The following is a 22,759-nucleotide window of genomic DNA, read 5'->3' as shown; positions in this document are numbered from 1 at the left end:
TATAAAATAGGTCATTGTTATTTGTGTTGTTATAATATTGTGTAAAGGATGCACAATGTACTGTGTTGGTTGACCAAAAATTTTCAATAAAATATTTAATTTTAAAAAAAACCCGCAGACTGCAGTCAATTTGAAATCACAGAACTGATAAGAAATGTAATATTGCTTTAAAAATTCTAAAAAGGTACACCTTGTTAATTAAGTCTAACTAGGTCATTAATGGCATACTAATTTCTAACTACAGGGGCTGGAAAGCTAATTTCATATTTGTGCAATGTAAATTTTCTCCAGTATATCACCCCAAACCCAAGAGCTCCAAACGCACGCAGCAAATTTTTTTAAGCACAATTTGATGGGAGAGGCCGCAACCCCTGGAGGCGGGGGAAAGAAGAGGTCGCAACCCGGGAGGGCGGGGAAGGGGAGAGCTCACAGCCTGGAGGTGGGGAAGGGGAGAGGTCGCAACCCGGGGGGCGGAGGAAAAAGAGAGGCCCCAGCTCGGAGGCGGGGGAAAAGGAGGGGCTGCAACCCAGAGGCGGGGAAAAGAGAGGTTCCAGCTCGGAGGTGGGGAAAGGGGAGATGCCGCAACTCGGAAGCGGGGAAAGGAGAAGGGCCGCTGTTCAGAGGCGGGGGAAAAAGAGAGGCCGCTGCTAGAAGGCGGGGGAAAGGAGGGGCTGCAGCCCGGAGGTGGGGGAAAAGGAGGGGCCGCAGCCCGGAGACGGGGGTAAAGGAGGGGTGCAGCTCGGAGGCGGGGGAAAGGAGGGGCTGCAGCACGAGGCGGGAGAAAAGGAGGGGCCACAGCTCGGGAGCGGGGGAAAGGAGGGGCTGCAGCTCGGGAGCGGGGGAAAGGAGTAGCCGCAGATCGGAAGCGGGAGAAAGGAGGGGCCGCAGCTCGGGGGGGGGTGGGAGAGGAGGGGCCGCAGCTCGGGGGGGTAGGAGGGGCCGCAGCTCGGGGGGGTAGGAGGGGAGAAGTCACAGTTCGGGGGTGGGGAAGGGAAGAGGTCGCAGCCTGTGGGCGGGGAAGGGGAGAGGTCACAGCCCGGGGGCTGGGAAGGGGAGGTTGCAGCCCGGAGGCGGGGAAGGGGAGAGGTCGCAGCCCGGGGGTAGGGAGAGGCTGCAGCCCGGGGGCGGGGGTAGGGGCGATGTCGTAGCCCGGGGGCGGTGAAGGGGAGAGGTCGCAGCCAGGGGGCGGGGAAGGGGAGAGGTCGCAGCCAGGGGGCGGGGAAGGGGAGAGGTCACAGCCTCGGGGCAGGGAAGGGGAGAGGTCGCAGCCCGGGGGTAGGGAGGTCGTAGCCCGGGGCGGGGAAGGGGAAGAGGCCGCAGCCTGGTGAAGGGGAGAGGTCGCTGCCCGGGTGAACGGGAGAGGCCGCAGCCTGGTGAAGGGGAGAGGCCGCATCCCGGGGAAGGGGAGATGTCGCAACCCGGGGAAGGGGAGAGGTCGCAGCCCGGGGAAGGGGAGAGGTCGCAGCCCGGGGAAGGGGAGAGGTCGCAGCCTGGGGGCGGGGAAGGGGAGAGGTTGCAGCCCAGGGGCGGGGGTAGGGAGAGGCTGCAGCCCGGGGTGGGGGTAGGGAGAGGCTGCAGCCCGGGGTGGGGAAGGGGAGAGGTCGCAGCCCGGGTGCAGGGGTAGGGAGCTCGCAGCCTGGGGGTGGGGAAGGGGAGAGATCGCAGCTCGGGGGCGGGGAAGGGGAGATCTTGCAGCGCGGGGGCGGGGAAGGGGAGAGCTCGCAGCCCAGAAGCGGGGGAGAGGAGGGGAGAGACTGCAACCCGGAGGTGGGAGGGAAGTGGAGAAGCTGTAGACAGGGGGTGGGAGAGGGATCGCAGCCCGGAGGTCAGAGGGAAGGGGAAAGGCCGCAGGCTGGAGTTGGGGAGAGGAGAGGCTCAAGATCGGTGGTTGGAGTGCTTGCAAACTGGCATCAATCGGGTCTCATGGGAAATTACGTTAAAATGAATCGCGTGACGATTTTACAGTGGAATAATGTTAAATGGGACACCATTATACGAGGACTTAATGTAATTGGTAGACCAGATTGCTTTCCTAATCTTTCACTGACACAGGGAGCTTTTTTTAATTTTAAAGTGTTTGGATTTAAATAATTTCACAGTTTGACAATTCTACAGACCTTCTTCACACTTAATGAGCACTTAATCTCCCACACTTGGATTAAGGTCCTTGCCACAGTGAAAATGGGATATGTTTCATGTGGTGGTATGTATTAGGGGTAATACGGTACACCATGAAGGCCGAGGAGCTATTGGAGGACAGATGCTGGGTCCCGATTGGATCTGCCGCCTACTGGGCTCCACCCAGATAGGCGGGGTATAAGAACCCCGTTTACTCCCCGCAGCTGCATTCTGTGACTGAGCTGCTGGGGAACAAGTCTGAACAAGTCTGCTCAATAAAGCCTCGATTAAAGTTCTCTACGTCTCGCCTCGTGTGTGATCGATGATGCTACAATTTATTGAGCAGACATAAAAAGGAATATGGAGCTCCGGATCGCCCCGGATTGCCTGCGAATCGGCCCCCAAGCAGCTAACGCAACATCGGCGCTTAAGCACTGGCTGGCGTGCTTTGAGGGATACCTCCGAACGGCCCCCGGCAGACCAACAGAAGACCCAGAAGATGCAGGTCCTGCATTCCAGGGTGAGTCACAAAATCTACTCACTCGTCGAGGACGCGGAAGAATTCCCAGCGGCGATCAACTTGCTGAAGGAGATCTACATTCGGCCCATCAACCAGGTCTACGCACGCTACCAGCTCGCGACGAGACGACAAATCCCTGGGGAATCGCTAGACAAATTCTTCAATGCTCTAACGATCCTGGGAAGAAACTGCAACTGCCCAGCGTTTACGGCGAACGAACATACGGACCTCCTGATCAGAGACGCTTACGTAGCAGGTTTGGCATCGTCGCAAATTCGCCAGAGACTTTTAGAGAAAGACTCTCTCGGACTCACAGAGGTACGGGCCCTTGCAACCTCCCTCGACGTGGCCTCCCAAAACGCCCGCGCCTATGCCCCCGACCGCGCTGCAGCCCCTTGGGCTCCGTGGACCCCCGCCGCGACCGGCCCCCCGGCACCCCCCACCCCTCCGCAAGCGTGCGCAGCCAGAATTCCAGACCACCCGGGGGGCCCCGCTGCTATTTTTGCAGGCAGCCAAAACACCCCTGCCAGCGCTGCCCGGCCTGCTCGGCCACCTGCCAAAAACTGCGGTAAAAAGGGGCACTACGCGGCGGTGTGCCAGTCCCGTGGGTTCGCCGCTATCTCCGGGGAAGAAACGGGACCACGGACTCAACCCCCCCAGCGACCCACGGGCGGCCAACGGGCGCCGCCATTTTGGGCCCCGGACACCACGAGGGGGGGACAGGTGCCGCCAACTTACTACCCACAGGCCGCGTGCGATCCATGGGAGCGGCCATTTTGTCCACCCCGGCCGCGTGCGACCCATGGGAGCGGCCATTTTGTCCACCGCCGACCGCGTGCGATCCATGGACGCCGCCATCTTGGCTGACAGGCAAGGACCCCAGTGTGGACGGCTCCACACTGCCTGAAGACAACGGTCTGATGCACCAACCACGTTTGGCATCGGTGACCCTCGACCAGTCGCGGCTCCGGACGCTCCAGACGACAACGACAAAGGTGCTGGTGAACGGGCACGAGACGCCGTGTTTGATCGGCTCGGGGAGCACAGAGAGTTTTATTCACCCGGACACGGTAAGACGCTGTTCCCTTGTAATTCGGCCAAGCACCCAAAATTTTTTCCTGGCGGCGGGGTCCCACTCCGTTGCAATCAAAGGGTTCTGCATCGCAAACCTAACGGTGCAGGGGAGAGAGTTCAAAAATTACCGGCTGTATGGCCTTCCCCCACCTCTGCGCTCCCACCCTCCTGGGGTTGGACTTCCAATGCAACCTCCAGAGCTTAACATTCAAATTTGGCGGCCCTATACCCCCACTGACTATCTGCGGCCTCGCGACACTCAAGGTCGAACCGCCCTCCTTGTTTGCGAACCTCACCCCGGATTGCAAACCCGTTGCCACTAGGAGCAGACGGTACAGCACCCAGGACCGGACGTTTATCAGGTCCGAAGTCCAGCGGCTGCTGAAGGAAGGCATAATCCAGGCCAGCAATACTCCCTGGAGCGCTCAGGTGGTAGTAGTGAAGACAGGGGAGAAGCAAAAGATGGTCGTAGACTACAGTCAGACCATCAACAGGTACACGCAGCTAGATGCATACCCTCTTCCCCCCATATCCGACATGGTCAATCGGATTGCACAGTACAAGGTCTTCTCCACCGTGGACCTTAAGTCCGCCTACCACCAGCTCCCCATTCGCCCCGGTGACCGCACGTACACTGCCTTCGAAGCAGACGGGCAGCTATACCACTTCTTAAGGGTTCCATTCGGCGTCACGAACGGAGTCTCGGTCTTCCAACGGGAGATGGACCGAATGGTTGACCAGCACGTTTTACGGGCCACGTTCCCGTACCTCGACAACGTCACCATCTGCGGCCACGACCAGCAGGACCACGACACCAACCTCTGCAAATTCCTCCGGACCGCTAACGCCCTCAACCTCACCTACAATGAGGAAAAATGCGTATTTAGCACCGACCGTCTAGCCATCCTTGGCTACGTAGTGCGTAATGGAGTGATAGGCCCCGACCCCGAACGCATGCGCCCCCTCATGGAGTTCCCTCTCCCCCACTGTGCCAAAGCCCTGAAACGTTGCCTGGGCTTCTTTTCTTATTACGCCCAGTGGGTTCCTCAATACGCAGACAGGGCCCGCCCACTAATCCAGTCCACTACCTTTCCCCTGTCGACAGAGGCCCGCCAGGCCTTCAGCCGCATCAAAGCGGATATCGCAAAGGCCACGATGCGCGCCATCGACAGAGGCCCGCCAGGCCTTCAGCCGCATCAAAGCGGATATCGCAAAGGCCACGATGCGCGCCATCGACGAGTCCCTCCGCTACCAAGTCGAGAGCGACGCGTCCGACGTAGCTCTGGCGGCCACGCTCAACCAAGCAGGCAGAACAGTGGCTTTTTTCTCCCGGACCCTCCACCCTTCAGAAATTCGCCACTCCTCAGTAGAAAAGGAGGCCCAAGCCATAGTGGAAGCTGTGCGACATTGGAGGCATTACCTGGCCGGTAGGAGATTCACTCTCCTCACTGACCAACGGTCGGTAGCCTTCATGTTCGATAATGCACAGCGGGGCAAGATAAAAAACGACAAGATCCTGCGGTGGAGGATCGAACTCTCCACCTACAATTATGAGATCTTGTATCGTCCCGGAAAGCTGAACGAGCCGTCCGATGTTCTATCTCGCGGCACATGTGCCTACGCACAAGTGGACCGTCTCCAAGCCCTCCACGAGGACCTCTGCCACCCGGGGGTCACTCGTTTTCGGCGGCGTGAGAGCAGCTGGTTAGTCAATTTCAGCGGGAGCATTGCGGAAGGAGGTTGCTGGGAGGTAAGTCAACCTTTAAAAGCACTTCTCTTTGCAGGGGCAGGCCAGTCGATTTCGGCGGCGTGAGAGCAGCTGGTTAGTCAGTTTCAGCGGGAGCATTGCGGAAGGAGGTTGCTGGGAGGTAAGTCAACCTTTAAAAGCACTTCTCTTTGCAGGGGCAGGCCAGTCGATTTCGGCGGCGTGAGAGCAGCTGGTTAGTCAGTTTCAGCGGGAGCATTGCGGAAGGAGGTTGCTGGGAGGTAAGTCAACCTTTAAAAGCACTTCTCTTTGCAGGGGCAGGCCAGTCGATTTCGGCGGCGTGAGAGCAGCTGGTTAGTCAGTTTCAGCGGGAGCATTGCGGAAGGAGGTTGCTGGGAGGTAAGTCAACCTTTAAAAGCACTTCTCTTTGCAGGGGCAGGCCAGTCGATTTCGGCGGCGTGAGAGCAGCTGGTTAGTCAGTTTCAGCGGGAACATTGCGGAAGGAGGTTGCTGGGAGGTAAGTCAACCTTTAAAAGCACTTCTCTTTGCAGGGGCAGGCCAGTCGATTTCGGCGGCGTGAGAGCAGCTGGTTAGTCAATTTCAGCGGGAGCATTGCGGAAGGAGGTTGCTGGGAGGTAAGTCAACCTTTAAAAGCACTTCTCTTTGCAGGGGCAGGCCAGTCGATTTCGGCGGCGTGAGAGCAGCTGGTTAGTCAGTTTCAGCGGGAGCATTGCGGAAGGAGGTTGCTGGGAGGTAAGTCAACCTTTAAAAGCACTTCTCTTTGCAGGGGCAGGCCAGTCGATTTCAGCGGGAGTGGAGCTGGCTGGTTGGTCAATTTCAGCAGGAGCTGAGAATTTTTCTTTTTTTTTTTAAATTAGTTTTTTAGGCGGGATCAGGATGTCGACCCGCGGACGTCTGGGAAGACCCTCCCAATAAATTCTGGTGGAGAGGAAACCCGAGACACTACACGTGTAGTGTCTCCCACCCACCCTCCTCCTCTAACCTAATAATAAAACCCATTGGTCTGAGGTAAGTACCATATTTTTATTATATTATTATTATTTTTTTATAAAAATTTAATTTAGTTGTTAGCCAGATCTTGGTAGAAAGTTAGAGGAATGGCAGGGAAGGGAGTGCAATGTTCCTCCTGCAGGATGTTTGAGGTGAGGGATGCAGTTAGTGTCCCTGCTGATTTTACCTGCAGGAAGTGCTGCCATCTCCAGCTCCTCCAAGACCGAGTTAGGGAACTGGAGCTGGAGTTGGAAGAACTTCGGATCATTCGGGAGGCAGAAGGGGTCATAGATAGCAGCTTCAGGGAATTAGTTACACCAAAGATTGGAGATAGGTGGGTAACTGTAAGAGGGACTGGGAAAAAACAGTCAGTGCAGGGATCCCCTGCGGTCGTTCCCCTGAGAAACAAGTATACCGCTTTGGATACTTGTGGGGGGGACGACTTACCAGGGGTAAGCCATGGGGTACGGGCCTCTGGCACGGAGTCTGTCCCTGTTGCTCAGAAGGGAAGGGGGGAGAGGAGCAGAGCATTAGTAATTGGGGACTCTATAGTCAGGGGCACAGATAGGAGATTTTGTGGGAGCGTGAGAGACTCACGTTTGGTATGTTGCCTCCCAGGTGCAAGGGTACGTGATGTCTCGGATCGTGTTTTCCGGGTCCTTAGGGGGGAGGGGGAGCAGCCCCAAGTCGTGGTCCACATTGGCACCAACGACATAGGTAGGAAAGGGGACAAGGATGTCAGGCAGGCTTTCAGGGAGCTAGGATGGAAGCTCAGAACTAGAACAAACAGAGTTGTTATCTCTGGGTTGTTGCCCGTGCCACGTGATAGAGAGATGAGGAATAGGGAGAGAGAGCATTTAAACACGTGGCTACAGGGATGGTGCAGGCGGGAGGGTTTCAGATTTTTGGATAACTGGGGCTCTTTCTGGGGAAGGTGGGACCTCTACAGACAGGATGGTCTACATCTGAACCTGAGGGGCACAAATATCCTGGGGGGGAGATTTGTTAGTGCTCTTTGGGGGGGTTTAAACTAATGCAGCAGGGGCATGGGAACCTGGATTGTAGTTTTAGGGTAAGGGGGAATGAGAGTATAGAGGTCAGGAGCACAGATTTGACGTCGCAGGAGGGGGCCAGCGTTCAGGTAGGTGGTTTGAAGTGTGTCTACTTCAATGCCAGGAGTATACGAAACAAGGTAGGGGAACTGGCAGCGTGGGTTGGTACCTGGGACTTCGATGTTGTGGCCATTTCGGAGACATGGATAGAGCAGGGACAGGAATGGATGTTGCAGGTTCCGGGGTTTAGGTGTTTTAGTAAGCTCAGAGAAGGAGGCAAAAGAGGGGGAGGTGTGGCGCTGCTAGTCAAGAGCAGTATTACGGTGGCGGAGAGGATGCTAGATGGGGACTCTTCTTCCGAGGTAGTATTGGCTGAAGTTAGAAACCGGAAAGGAGAGGTCACCCTGTTGGGAGTTTTTTATAGGCCTCCTAATAGTTATAGGGATGTAGAGGAAAGGATGGCGAAGATGATTCTGGATATGAGCGAAAGTAACAGGGTAGTTATTATGGGAGACTTTAACTTTCCAAATATTGACTGGAAAAGATATAGTTCGAGTACAATAGATGGGTCGTTTTTTGTACAGTGTGTGCAGGAGGGTTTCCTGAAACAATATGTTGACAGGCCAACAAGAGGCGAGGCCACGTTGGATTTGGTTTTGGGTAATGAACCAGGCCAGGTGTTGGATTTGGAGGTAGGAGAGCACTTTGGGGACAGTGACCACAATTCGGTGACGTTTACGTTAATGATGGAAAGGGATAAGTATACACCGCAGGGCAAGAGTTATAGCTGGGGGAAGGGCAATTATGATGCCATTAGACGTGACTTGGGGGGGATAAGGTGGAGAAGTAGGCTGCAAGTGTTGGGCACACTGGATAAGTGGGGCTTGTTCAAGGATCAGCTACTGCGTGTTCTTGATAAGTATGTACCGGTCAGACAGGGAGGAAGGCGTCGAGCGAGGGAACTGTGGTTTACCAAGGAAGTGGAATCTCTTGTTAAGAGGAAGAAGAAGGCCTATGTGAAGATGAAGTGTGAAGTTTCGGTTGGGGCGATGGATAGTTACAAGGTAGCGAGAAAGGATCTAAAGAGAGAGCTAAGACGAGCAAGGAGGGGACATGAGAAGTATTTGGCAGGAAGGATCAAGGAAAACCCAAAAGCTTTCTATAGGTATGTCAGGAATAAGCGAATGACTAGGGAAAGAGTAGGACCAGTCAAGGACAGGGATGGGAAATTGTGTGTGGAGTCTGAAGAGATAGGCGAGATACTAAATGAATATTTTTCGTCAGTATTCACTCAGGAAAAAGATAATATTGTGGAGGAGAATGCTGAGCCCCAGGCTAATAGAATAGATGGCATTGAGGTACGTAGGGAAGAGGTGTTGGCAATTCTGGACAGGCTGAAAATAGATAAGTCCCCGGGACCTGATGGGATTTATCCTAGGATTCTATGGGAGGCCAGGGAAGAGATTGCTGGACCTTTGGCTTTGATTTTTATGTCATCATTGGCTACAGGAATAGTGCCAGAGGACTGGAGGACAGCAAATGTGGTCCCTTTGTTCAAAAAGGGGAGCAGAGACAACCCTGGCAACTATAGACCGGTGAGCCTCACGTCTGTAGTGGGTAAAGTCTTGGAGGGGATTATAAGGGACAAGATTTATAATCATCTAGATAGGAATAATATGATCAGGGATAGTCAGCATGGCTTTGTGAAGGGTAGGTCATGCCTCACAAACCTTATTGAGTTCTTTGAGAAGGTGACTGAACAGGTAGACGAGGGTAGAGCAGTTGATGTGGTGTATATGGATTTCAGCAAAGCGTTTGATAAGGTTCCCCACGGTAGGCTATTGCAAAAAATACGGAGGCTGGGGATTGAGGGTGATTTAGAGATGTGGATCAGAAATTGGCTAGCTGAAAGAAGACAGAGGGTGGTGGTTGATGGGAAATGTTCAGAATGGAGTACAGTCACAAGTGGAGTACCACAAGGATCTGTTCTGGGGCCGTTGCTGTTTGTCATTTTTATCAATGACCTAGAGGAAGGCGCAGAAGGGTGGGTGAGTAAATTTGCAGACGATACTAAAGTCGGTGGTGTTGTCGATAGTGTGGAAGGATGTAGCAGGTTACAGAGGGATATAGATAAGCTGCAGAGCTGGGCTGAGAGGTGGCAAATGGAGTTTAATGTAGAGAAGTGTGAGGTGATTCACTTTGGAAGGAATAACAGGAATGCGGAATATTTGGCTAATGGTAAAGTTCTTGAAAGTGTGGATGAGCAGAGGGATCTAGGTGTCCATGTACATAGATCCCTGAAAGTTGCCACCCAGGTTGATAGGGTTGTGAAGAAGGCCTATGGAGGGTTGGCCTTTATTGGTAGAGGGATTGAGTTCCGGAGTCGGGAGGTCATGTTGCAGCTGTACAGAACTCTGGTCCGGCCACATTTGGAGTATTGCGTACAGTTCTGGTCACCGCATTATAGGAAGGACGTGGAGGCTTTGGAGCGGGTGCAGAGGAGATTTACCAGGATGTTGCCTGGTATGGAGGGAAAATCTTATGAGGAAAGGCTGACGGACTTGAGGTTGTTTTCGTTGGAGAGAAGAAGGTTAAGAGGAGACTTAATAGAGGCATACAAAATGATCAGGGGGTTGGATAGGGTGGACAGTGAGAGCCTTCTCCCGCGGATGGATATGGCTGGCACGAGGGGACATAACTTTAAACTGAGGGGTAATAGATATAGGACAGAGGTCAGAGGTAGGTTCTTTACGCAAAGAGTAGTGAGGCCGTGGAATGCCCTACCTGCTACAGTAGTGAACTCGCCAACATTGAGGGCATTTAAAAGTTTATTGGATAAACATATGGATGATAATGGCATAGTGTAGGTTAGATGGCTTTTGTTTTGGTGCAACATCGTGGGCCGAAGGGCCTGTACTGCGCTGTATTGTTCTATGTTCTATGTTTCTACCATTTCATAAAGGCCCGCAACCTCCCGTACTCCGTCGAGGAGGTCCGAACAGTCACCAGGAACTGCCAAATCTGCGCAAAATGCAAACCCCATTTTTTCAGGCCAGATAGAGCGCACCTGATAAAGGCTTCCCGTCCCTTTGAACGCCACAGTTTGGACTTCAAAGGCCCCCTCCCCTCCACCGATCGCAACACGTACTTTCTTAACGTCGTTGACGAATACTCCTGTTTCCCCTTCGCCATCCCCTGCCCCGACATGACCGCGGCCACGGTCATTAAAGCCCTATGCACCATTTTTACCCTGTTCGGTTTCCCCGCCTACATCCATAGCGAATGAGGCTATGACAGGTGAGGACCTTGAGAGGATTGATATCACCAAGGAGGTAGTGATGGGCAAGCTAATGGGGCTAAAGGTAGACAAGTCTCCTGGACCTGATGGAATGCATCACAGAGTGCTAAAAGAGATGGCTAGGGAAATTGCAAATGCACTAGTGATAATTTACCAAAATTCACTAGACTCTGGGGTGGTCCCGGCGGATTGGAAATGAGTAAACGTGACACCACTATTTAAAAAAGGAGGTAGGCAGAAAGCGGGTAATTATAGGCTAGTGAGCTTAACTTCGGTAGTAGGGAAGATGCTGGAATCTATCATCAAGGAAGAAATAGCGAGGCATCTGGATGGAAATTGTCCCATTGGGCAGACGCAGCATGGGTTCATAAAGGGCAGGTCGTGCCTAACTAATTTAGTGGAATTTTTTGAGGACATTAACAGTGCGGTAGATAACGGGGAGCCAATGGATGTGGCATATCTGGATTTCCAGAAAGCCTTTGACAAGGTGCCACACAAAAGATTGTTGCATAAGATAAAGATGCATGGCATTAAGGGGAAAGTAGTAGCATGGATAGAGGATTGGTTAATTAATAGAAAGCAAAGAGTGGGGATTAATGGGTGTTTCTCTGGTTGGCAATCAGTAGCTAGTGGTGTCCCTCAGGGATCAGTGTTGGGCCCACAACTGTTCACAATTTACATAGATGATTTGGAGTTGGGGACCAAGGGCAATGTGTCCAAGTTTGCAGACGACACTAAGATAAGTGGTAAAGCAAAAAGTGCAGAGGATACTGGAAGTCTGCAGAGGGATTTGGATAGGTTAAGTGAATGGGCTAGGGTCTGGCAGATGGAATACAATGTTGACAAATGTGAGGTTATCCATTTTGGTAGGAATAACAGCAAGAGGGATTATTATTTAAATGATAAAATATTAAAACATGCTGCTGTGCAGAGAGACTTGGGTGTCCTAGTGCATGAGTCGCAGAAAGTTGGTTTTCAGGTGCAACAGGTGATTAAGAAGGCAAATGGAATTTTGTCCTTCATTGCTAGAGGGATGGAGTTTAAGACTAGGGAGGTTCTGCTGCAATTGTATAAGGTGTTAGTGAGGCCACACCTGGAGTATTGTGTTCAGTTTTGGTCTCCTTACTTGAGAAAGGACGTACTGGCACTGGAGGGTGTGCAGAGGAGATTCACTAGGTTAATCCCAGAGCTGAAGGGGTTGGATTACGAGGAGAGGTTGAGTAGACTGGGACTGTACTCGTTGGAATTTAGAAGGATGAGGGGGGATCTTATAGAAACATATAAGATTATGAAGGGAATAGATAGGATAGATGCGGGCAGGTTGTTTCCACTGGCGGGTGAAAGCAGAACTAGGGGGCATAGCCTCAAAATAAGGGGAAGTAGATTTAGGACTGAGTTTAGGAGAAACTTCTTCACCCAAAGGGTTGTGAATCTATGGAATTCCTTGCCCAGTGAAGCAGTAGAGGCTCCTTTTAAGATAAAGATAAATAGTTTTTTGAAGAATAAAGGGATTAAGGGTTATGGTGTTCGGGCCGGAAAGTGGAGCTGAGTCCACAAAAGATCAGCCATGATCTCACTGAATGGTGGAGCAGGCTCGAGGGGCCAGATGGCCTACTCCTGCTCCTAGTTCTTATGTTCTTATGATAGGGGGTCCTCCTTCATGAGTGACGAGCTGTGTCAATTCCTGCTCAGTAAGGGCATAGCCTCGAGCAGGATGACCAGCTACAACCCCCGGGGGAACGGGCAGGTAGAGAGGGAGAATGGAACGGTCTGGAAGACCGTCCTACTGGCCCTACGGTCTAGGAGTCTCCCAACTTCCCGCTGGTAGGAAGTACTCCTGGATGCCCTTCATTCTATCCGGTCCCTGCTGTGTACCACCACTAACCAAACGCCTCACGAGCGCCTCCTTGTCTTCCCTAGGAAGTCCGCTTCTGGAACGTCACTCCCGACCTGGCTGGCAGCCCCGGGATCCATCCTGCTCCGGAAACATGTGCAGGCGCACAAATCAGACCCACTGGTGGAGAAGGTACATCTACTCCACGCAAACCCGCAGTACGCCTACGTGGCGTACCCAGACGGCCAACAGGATACGGTCTATCTGCGGGACCTGGCGCCCGCCGGAGCTCCCCACACCCCCCCCAACACCAATCACCTCCCCCTCACTCCCGCCGGTGCACCCCACAGCCACCCCCTTCCCGGGGGATCGGTTCTCCTCCCAGGCCCGTCCAGGAGTAAGGAAACTGAGGGGGACAGTGCGATGCTCCCAGAGTCGACCGGACCCGAGCCAGCACCACCACCCGGACTGAGACGATCGGAAAGGGCGACCAGAGCACCATTTCGACTCATCGAATCGACTTAAGTTGTATATAATTCAGTGGCCCAGTAAAGCGGCATTGTTGTAAATAGTTAACGCTGCAAATCGGGTAAAATGTGAATAATTCAGTGGCCCAGTAAAAGCGGCATGATTGTATATAGTTCAATGGTTAAGGTACGACCCTGTAAACCCCTACCACCATGCCACCCACCACCCCGCCGGGTTCCTTTTTAACAAGGGGAGAATGTGGTGGTAAGTATTAGGGGTAATACGGTACACCATGAATGCCGAGGAGCTATTGGAGGACAGATGCTGGGTCCCGATTGGATCTGCCGCCTACTGGGCTCCACCCAGATAGGCGGGGTATAAGAACCCCGTTTACTCCCCGCAGCTGCATTCTGTGACTGAGCTGCTGGGGAACAAGTCTGAACAAGTCTGCTCAATAAAGCCTCAATTGAAGTTCTTTACGTCTCGCCTCGTGTGTGATCGATGGTGCTACATTCAGCACTCAGCTGAAATGGCCCTGCTGAGTTTGTGTTTCTCATGAGGAATAAAGCACCCCCCTCACCTACAATGAAAATTAAATGTCAGAAATGGACCTTGCATTTCCAGTTCTGGATCCCACCTCCCATTTAGGGAGCTCCATGGAGTCTCCATGGCCCAGTGAAACCCCAGGCCAAAATATTTTTTTAAATTTTAGAGTACCCAATTTTTTCCCAATTAAGGGACAATTTAGCGTGGCCAATGCACCTAACATGCACATCTTTTTCGGTTGTGGGAATGAGACCCATGCAGACACGGGGAGAATGTGCAAACTCCATACGGACAGTGACCCGGGGCCGGGATCGAACTGGGGTCCTCAGGGCTATGAGGCAGCAGTGCTAACCACTGTGCCAGGGTGCCGCCCTAAAATATTTGTTTGCCATGCCTGCCATTTCCTTATTCTCTATTAGCCCAGTCTCTATGAGACCCACATTTAGCTCTGCTAATCTCAATATTTTTACATAAGGTGGGCTTTTTATCAGTTTTGCAAATTATTTTAAACATTTGGTGGTTGTAAAGCATAAGATAGGATTGCATCCAGCAGGTAGAGAACCATAAAAGACAAAGGGTGTAAGACAGACACCCTGGGCGGGATTCTCCGCAATCGGCACGATGTCCGCCGACCGGCGGCAGTAACGGCGCAAATCAGTCTGGCATCGCACTGCCCCAAAGGTGTGGAATTCTCCACATCTTGAGGGGCCGAGTCCTCACCTTGAGGGGCTAGGCCCGCGCCGGAGTGATTTCCGCCCCGCCGGCTGGCAGGAAAGGCCTTTGGCGCCCCGCCAGCTGGCGCGGAAATTACTTTGCCATGCAATGCATGCGCGGGAGCGTCAGCGGCCGTTCAAGGCATCCCCACGCATGCGCAATGGAGGGGGTCTCTTCCGCCTCCGCCATAGTGAAGGCCATGGTGAAGGCGGAAGGAAAAGAGTGCCCCCATGGCACAGGCCTGCCCGCCGATCGGTGGGCCCCGATCGTGGGCCAGGCCACCATGGGGGCACCCCTCGGGGCCAGATCGCCCCGTGCCCCCAGAGCCCGCCCGCGCCACCTTGTCCCGCCGTTCGAAAGGTGGTTCAATCCATGCCGGCTGGCGTGGGTTGACAGCGGCGGGACTTCGGCCCATCGCGGACTGGAGAATCGCCAGGGGTGGGCCCGCCGACCGGCGCGATTTCCGCCGACCGGCACGATTCCCGCCCCACCGTATCTCTGGTGGCGGAGAATTCGGGACACGGCGGGGGCGGGATTCACGCCAGCCCCCGGCGATTCTCCGACCCGGTGGGGGGTCGGAGAATCGCGTCCCATGCTTTCACTTTGCAAGAGAGATAATTTGCTTCCTACTAAAATCTGTGGTCTCAACAGGCTTAGAGAAGTTAAATTTACAAGTATTAAATTTCCATACAGTAATTTTTGGATATAGTGTTGAGTTGCACTTTGTACAGTTTGTTCGGATCTTTAAGATGAATGTTTTGTCAATAATAATTGAAATCAAACAACATTTTACAGTCACCAGTTGTTTGAATCTATTGGTCTACAAATCTATAGTCATATGACCATATATCATTCCATGGGTGGTGCTGTTCTTCAGTCCCACATTAACCCTTGCTCTGTCGAGCACCACAATGTCTTGCAGGCAAAGACACCCAACTTTCTTCTTAAAAGAAAACTTTTCTCACTTCTAACAGAGCTATCTACAATACAACCTTTACCGTGTATCCCTTCTCCCCCAACCTTGAGTCTCTGACTTTATAAATTCAGACGATTTGAGGCTTGACCGTTCTACATTTCAATTGGTCACGTTTGGAGGAACAGTTGTAGTACTCGGTTTCTGGCAATTGGTTGTCTCCATTTGATTCACTCTTTGCGCTCCTTCGAATTGTAATTCTCGTTATTGACAAGCCATTTGCTTTTTTCAGGCACTGTGGATTTATCCCATTCCTTCCAAAGGGAATGTTCATATCATTCATTTCCAGAGTAGACTTAAATTTTCCACCATGTTCTTGCTGGACATTGATGTTTTTTGTAGTTTTACTCACCCATCTTGTGAACTGACCAGGCTCCTTCCCTATGCGTCACTCCGGGCTTCTTTTTTGTAGCTTTGCTCACCCATCTTGTGATCTGGCCAAGTTCCTACACTCTGTGTCACGCGGGGTATTGCATTGGACTGCCACTCACTCTGGTAGGTTCCTCAACTTCCAAGCTGGTAGTAAGCGTCTTCAAATGTTTCTTTAGTTTTTCCTCTTCGTCACACGTCAGGCTTCAACTGCTTCGTCTTTCATTTCTTGGTATTCTGCTTTGGGTTAATTGTTTCAATGCCACCTTTCATACCATATCTCCATGTTGTTTTATGGATTTGTCTCACTGATGAGATCTTGAGACTCATACGTTTAAACTTGAACCGTTTTTGTTAATCTTCAGCTCTGTACAGTTACGGTCATGCATGGTGCGATGTCTCCATGCAGACTCCTTTTAGACTGTTTTACAATTCTATTAACACGTGACTCTATGTATCACACCATGGATAGTGTTATTCTCTATCCCCATGTTAACACTAGCTCTGACGAGCACCTTTACATTACAATGGCATGCAGGTACACACAATGTAACACATCCAGCATATAAATAGCAATTTAAATTTTCATCATGCCCTAAAATAGACATAATTCTGCGGCATGCTGTGTTGATGCACGAGAGGTTTGGGAATCTTGTGCCTCATCAAAATAAATGTCAGAAACTTAAAAACTGGGAGTGATGCAAAGCAAGATGTTGACTCACTCTTGCCCATTTTATTACTCTTGCGAAGTCTGGGAAAGAAATCCATATTTGTTAGTAAGAGATTGCTTAAGAAAAGGTCTTATAAATCTCTATTCCATCCTAGGTTCAGCCCAAAATAAAATCGTAGAATTTACAGTGCAGAAGGAGGCCATTCGGCACATCGCGTCTGCACAGGCCCTTACAAAGAGCACCCTATCTAAGCCCATAACCTCCACCCTATCCCCGTAGCCCATTCTAACCTTTTTTTTAACGCTAAGGGTAATTTAGCATAGCCAATCCACCAACCGGCACATCCCCGGACGGTGGGAGGAAACCGGAGCACCCGGAGGAAACCCACGCAGACACAGGGAGAACGCGCAGACTCTGCACACACCATGCAACGTGTGTTTAAAATCTAGCGGAAGGTGGTGACACCATGGGACTAAAATTTCTCTGGGTAGAAGATTCCCAATCATTCATTGCAACTTTGGCAAAAAGCAAAATTGAAATCATAGGAAAACAGCTTAAATGGCTTTTTACCATAAGGGGCCTTTAGAGGAACCCAAGTACTTCCAGAAATGTTTTTGATGACATTTCCCAGGGGTTGAGCCGAGGCCATATAGTCTTAACTGCTTCCCCCAGTGACTCCACCAAACATACTGGATTACATTATAAATATGTATGAAATATATACCGAGTTCTTCCTACCTCCAAGAATCTGTTACCAGGGAGGATAAATATTGCATGTAAATGCCACATTTGCATGGAAAATTATTTTTGTCCTCAAGACTGCATGTGAGGCTCCCTGCTCATGGTACTGAGAGAGATCCCTCAAGTCAACTGCATATAGCCAGCCTTCCAGTCACATGCTTTAAATGATCTATAGGGACTTCGGGTGGCGGCCATGGTGTGAGTGGTTGCACATTTGGCAGCTCCCGTTCGTGGAGGTTTTGATGGTCCTTTTCCCTGATTAATGGGCGGATGTTTTGACGAAAAAAGGTGCAGGAGTGGTGGAGGAAGAGTATATTCTACCAGTGGATGGATTCGTGGACCAGAAGTGGTTTAGGCGAAAGGAGCAGTTGGAGCAAAATACTTTCCCTGTGACACAGAGAAAGATGACGGTGGTCAAGGGGTCAGCCCTACCATCTCAATGGTCGAAGGAGCACCTGGTGGACTTCTTGAATGAGAAGTTCAGCCAGCGAGAAAAGAAGCTCTGGAAGACCTGCCAAAGGTGGTAGACCCGCTGAAGGCGGGGATCGATTGTGTAGAGCTGAGGTTGGCGATCCAAAGTCAGACGATCCAGAAGGAGGAGGAGACGGTGGGGGAGCATGAGGAGCAGCTCACTTCGTTGGCGGCCGAAATTGGGATATTGAGGTATACCCAGAAGCGGCTCAAAGAGAAAGTGGAAGATCTGGAGAACCACTCCCAGAGACAGAATTTGAGGAGTGTGGGGTTGCCAGAGAGCATTGAGGGAGTGGACGCCGGCTCTTATGTAGCCAAAATTCTGGAGACGTTGCTGGGAGGGGGCCTTCGAACGGCCCCTGGAGGTAGATCACCAGACAGGAATGTTCCCTTCCAGTCGGGGAACACTTCAGCAGTCAAGGGCATTCAGTCTCTGATCTTCGGCTAAGCGTTACCTAAGTCGGCCTTCAGGAGGCGCGACAACGCAGAATCACCGAGCAGAAACCGATAGCTAGATAGGTTCCGCACACACGAGTAGGGCCTCAACTGGGACTTTGGATTCATGTCGCATTACATTTACCCCCCATCATCTGGCCTGGGCTTGCGAAATCCTACCAACTGTCCTGGCTTGAGACAATTCACACCTCTTTACCCTGTGATTATCCCTCTCTCCAGTCATACATTCTGGACCTGTAAAGACTTCATCACCTGCAAAGACTCGCATTCAAAGTATCATCTTGCATCATTGACTTTGCCTATATATGTGTTTGTGCAACCCACCTTTTCACTCACCTGATGAAGGAGCTGCACTCCGAAAGCTAGTGATTCCAAAAAACCTGTTGGACTTTAACCTGGTGTTGTAAGACTTCTTATTATAGTACAGAGAAGGAGGTGCTGGAGGTATTAAAGAGGATCAGGATAGATAAATCCCCGGGACCTGATGAAATGTATCCCAGGACGGTGTGGGAGGCTTGGGAGGAAATTGCCGGCCCCCTAGCTGAGATATTTGAATCATCGACAGCCACAGGAGAAGTGCCTAAAGATTGGATGGGAGCAAATGTTGTGCCCTTGTTTAAGAAGGGCTGTAGGTATGTGGGAACTACAGACCTGCGAGCCTTGCTTCTGTAGTGGTTAAGTTGTTAGAAGGTATTCTGAGGGGCAGGATCTACAGGCATTTAGACAGGCATGGGCTAATTAGGGAAAGTCAGCATGGCTTTGTAAGGAGAAAGTCATGTCTCATGAATTTGATTGAGCTTTTTGAAGTGGTAACCAAGGTAGATGGGGGCAGTGTGGTCGACGTTGTCTACATGGACTTTAGCAAGGCCTTTGACAAGGTACCGCATGGTAGGTTGTTGCAAAAGGTTAAATCTCAAGGAATCCAGGGTGAGGTGGACGATTGGATATAAAAATGATTTAGAGGAGAATGTAGGAGGGTAGTTGGGAGGGTTGTTTTTCAAATTGGAGGCCTGTGACCAGCGTTGTGTCTGAGGGATCGGTGCTGGATCCATTGTTATTTATTTGATATATATATATACATATATATATAAATGATTTGGATGAGAATGTAGGAGGCATGGTTAGTAAGTTTGAAGATAGCACCAAGATTGGTGGCATAGTGGATAGTGAAGAAGGTTATATAATATTGCAACAGGATCTTGACCAATTGAATCAAAGAGGGCCGTGAATGACAGATGGAGTTTAATTTGGATAAATGTGAGGTGATGCATTTTGGTAGATCAAATCAGGGCAGGACCTACCTCAGTTAATGGTAGGGGAATTGGGGAGAGTTACAGAACAGAGATCTAGGAGTACAGGTTCATAGCTCCCTTGAAGACGGAGTCACAGGTGGACAGGGTGGTGAAGAAGGCATTCAGCCTCTTAGGTTTTATTGGTCAGAATATTGAATACAGGAGTTGAGATGTCATGTTGAAGTTGTACAAGACGTTGGTGAGCCCACAAATGGAATACAGTGTTCAGTTCTGGTCACCCTATTATAGGAAGGATATTGTTAAACTATAAAGAGTGCAGAAGAGATTTACGAGGATGCTACCAGGACTTGATGGTCTGAGTTACAAGGAGAGGCTGGATAGGCTGGGACTTTTTCCCTGCAGCGTAGGAGGCTTAGAACAAAGAAAAGCACAGCACAGGAACAGGCCCTTCGGCCCTCCAAGCCTGCGCCGACCATGCTGCCCGTCTAAACTAAAGTCTTCTACAATTCCGGGGCCCGTATCCCTCTATTCCCATCCTTTTCACGTATTTGACAATTAAACATCACTATCATCCCTGCTTCTACCACCTCCTCCGGCAGCGAGTTCCAGGCACCCACTACCCTCTGTGTAAAAAACTTATGTCGTACATCTCTAAACCTTGCCCCTCGCATCTTAAACCTATGCCCCCTGGTAATTGACCCCTCTACTCTGGGAAAAAGTCTCTGACTATCCACTCTGTCTCTGCCCCTCATAATTTTGTAGATCTCTATCAGGTCGCCCCTCAACCTTTTTCGTTCTAGTGAGAACAAACCAAGTTTATTCAACCTCTCCTCATAGCTAATGCCCTCCATACCAGGCAACATCCTGGTAAATCTCTTCTGCACCCTCTCTAAAGCCTCCACATCCTTCTGGTAGTGTGGCGAACAGAATTGAACACTACTCCACTTAAGGGTGATTTTATAGAGGTCTATAAAATCATTTCATTTTCATTTTCATATTTTCATTTTCATTTCAAAATAATGAGGAGCATAGATAAGGTAGATAGTCGACATATTTTCCCAAGGGTAGAGAAGTCTAGAACTAGAGGGCATAGGTTTAAAGTGAGAGGGGGGAGATACAAAAGAGACCAGAAGGGAAATTTCTTCACACAGAGGGTGGTGAGTATCCAGAACGGGCAGCCAGAGGCAGTGGCAGGTACGATATTGTCCTTTAAAAAGCAGTTAGACAGTTACGTGGTCAGGGTGAGTATAGAGAGATATGGACTAAATGTGGGCAAGTGGGATGAGCTTAGTGATAGAAACTGGGCAGCACAGACAAGCTAGGCCGAAGGGCCTGCTTCCATGCTATAAACATCTATGACTCCATGACCTGGGGCCCCTGCTGGTGAGGGCATTGAATGAGGCAAAGGAGAAAGTGAGACCCACCCACGATGTTGCAGCCCTTAATTTCCTTAATTTTAAAGAGGGATAAGGACCCAGAGCAGTGTGGGTCCTACCATCCAATTTCATTGCTGAATGTGGATACCAAGTTGTTGGCCAAGTACTTGGCCTAACAGATTGAGGACTATGTGCCAGAGGTGAAAGGGGAAGATCAGACAGGGTCTGTAATGGAGAGGCACCTGTCGACCAATATTAGGTGTTTGTTAAACATTATAATGATGCCCCCAGAGGGACCAAATGTGGAGGTAGCGGTCGCTATGGACGCGGAGAAGGTCTTTTTTTTTCAACATTTTTTTTTTCAACATTTTTTTAAAATTTAGAGTACCCAATTATTATTTTTCCAATTAAGGGGCAATTTAGTATGGCCAATCCACCTAACCTGCACGTCTTCGGGTTGTGGGGTTAAACCCACGAATACATGGGGAGAATATGCAAACTCAACACGGACAGTGACCCAGGGCTAGGATTCGAACCCGGGTCCACAGCGCCGCCACATGCCACCTCGTGGAGAAGGTCTTTAAGCGGCTGGAATGGGATTACTTGTGGGAGGTGCTGGGGCGGTTTGGTTTTGGCAGGGGTTTGTGAATTTGGACCGGCTGTTGTACCGGGTGCCAACAGCGAGTGTGCGGCCGAATCGGGTGAGCTCGGAGTATTTTAGGTTGCACCATGGGATGAGGCAGGGATGTCCACTCTCCCCATTGCTCTTTGCCTTGGCGATAGAGCCATTGGCAATGGTACTTTGAGCGTCAAGGGGTTGGCAGGAAATAGTACGGAGGGGGTGGAGCATAGGCTCTTGCTGTATGCGGACGATCTATTGCTCCATATATCGAACCCACTGGAGGGTATTATGGCCACACTGGAGGAATTTGGTCGGTTTTCGGGGTACAAATTGAACATGGGGAAGAGTGAGGTTTTCCCAATCCAAGCGAAGGGCAGGAGAGGAGGTTGGGTGAGTTGCCGTTTAAGGTGGTGGGGCCGAGTTTCAGGTATCTGGGCATTCAGGTGGCGCGGGGGTGGGAGTAGTTGCACAAGTTGAATCTGTCCCGGCTGGTGGAGCGAACAAAGGGGGATTTCAAAACTGGGACATGCTCCCCCTGTCATTGGTGGGGTGGGTGGAGTCTGTGAAGATGACGGTCCTCCCGAGGTTCTTATTTGTGTTCCAGAACCTCCGGATCTTTATTGCAAAGGCTTTTTTTAGGAGGGTTAATGCCCTGATTTCGGGTTTGTTTGGGCGGGTAAATCCCACGAATAAAGGAGGTGCTGCTAGAGTGGGGACGAGCTGGCTTTGCCAAACTTGATGAATTATTACTGGGCAGCAAATATAGCCATGGTCAGGAAGTGGGTAGTGGGGGAGGGGAAGGTATGGCAGCGGATGGAGGCAGCCTCTTGTAAGGACTCGCGCTTTGTGGCACTGTTGACGGCAATCTGCTGTTCTCGACGGCCAGGTACTCCACAAGCCTGGTGGTGGTGGCATCCCTGAGATTGTGGGGACCATGGGGTCAGCACCTGAGGCTGGAGGGGGCCTCGGGTTTGGGCACCGGTATGCAGGAATCATAGGTTTGCTCCGGGTGGGCTCGACACGGGGTTCCGGGGGTGGCGACGGGTGGGGATTGAGCAGTTTGGGGACCTATTCGTTGGGGGCAGCTTCCCGAGCTTGGAGGGGTTGGTGGAAGAATACAAGCTGCCCAGCAGGTGTATTTGCAGGTGAGGGATTATGTTAGGAAGCAGGTACTGTCTTTTCCCGGCCTACTGCACCCAGGGTTGCAAGACTAGGTGGTGTCGAAAACAGGGGTGGGTGAAGGTAGAGTGTCGGAGCTAATGGATTAGGAGTGTGCCCCGATAGGAGAGGTCACACCTAAGTGGGAAGAACAGCTGGGGAGGGAGTTGGGAGGCTGGGTTATGGGAGGAGGCTTTGAGGAGACTAAAGGCACCCTCTTCGTGTGTGAGGCTTAGCCTTATTCAGTTCAAGGTAGTCCACAAGGCACAAAAGATGGTAGCCGGGATGAGTAGGCTTTTTGAGGGGGTAGAGAATAGGTGGGCCCGCAA

At 51.2% G+C, this 22,759-nt stretch overlaps 1 protein-coding gene and 1 long non-coding RNA gene across 2 annotated transcripts in view; one reads left to right on the top strand and one right to left on the bottom strand.

Moving 5' to 3' along the window:
• The window catches only part of coq2 (coenzyme Q2 4-hydroxybenzoate polyprenyltransferase), a 65,751-nt gene that overhangs the window by 29,096 nt on the left and 13,896 nt on the right, over window positions 1–22,759 (bottom strand). The window lies entirely within an intron of this gene.
• On the top strand, window positions 1,839–13,555 carry LOC140408728 (uncharacterized). Its single transcript, XR_011940178.1, has 2 exons — window positions 1,839–3,708; window positions 12,699–13,555. It is a non-coding gene; the product is annotated as an uncharacterized lncRNA (long non-coding RNA).

The sequence above is a fragment of the Scyliorhinus torazame genome, chromosome 3 (assembly GCF_047496885.1).
Source record: "Scyliorhinus torazame isolate Kashiwa2021f chromosome 3, sScyTor2.1, whole genome shotgun sequence".
In the NCBI taxonomy this organism is placed as follows: domain Eukaryota; kingdom Metazoa; phylum Chordata; class Chondrichthyes; order Carcharhiniformes; family Scyliorhinidae; genus Scyliorhinus; species Scyliorhinus torazame.
This window is presented reverse-complemented; position numbering and strand designations above follow the sequence as displayed.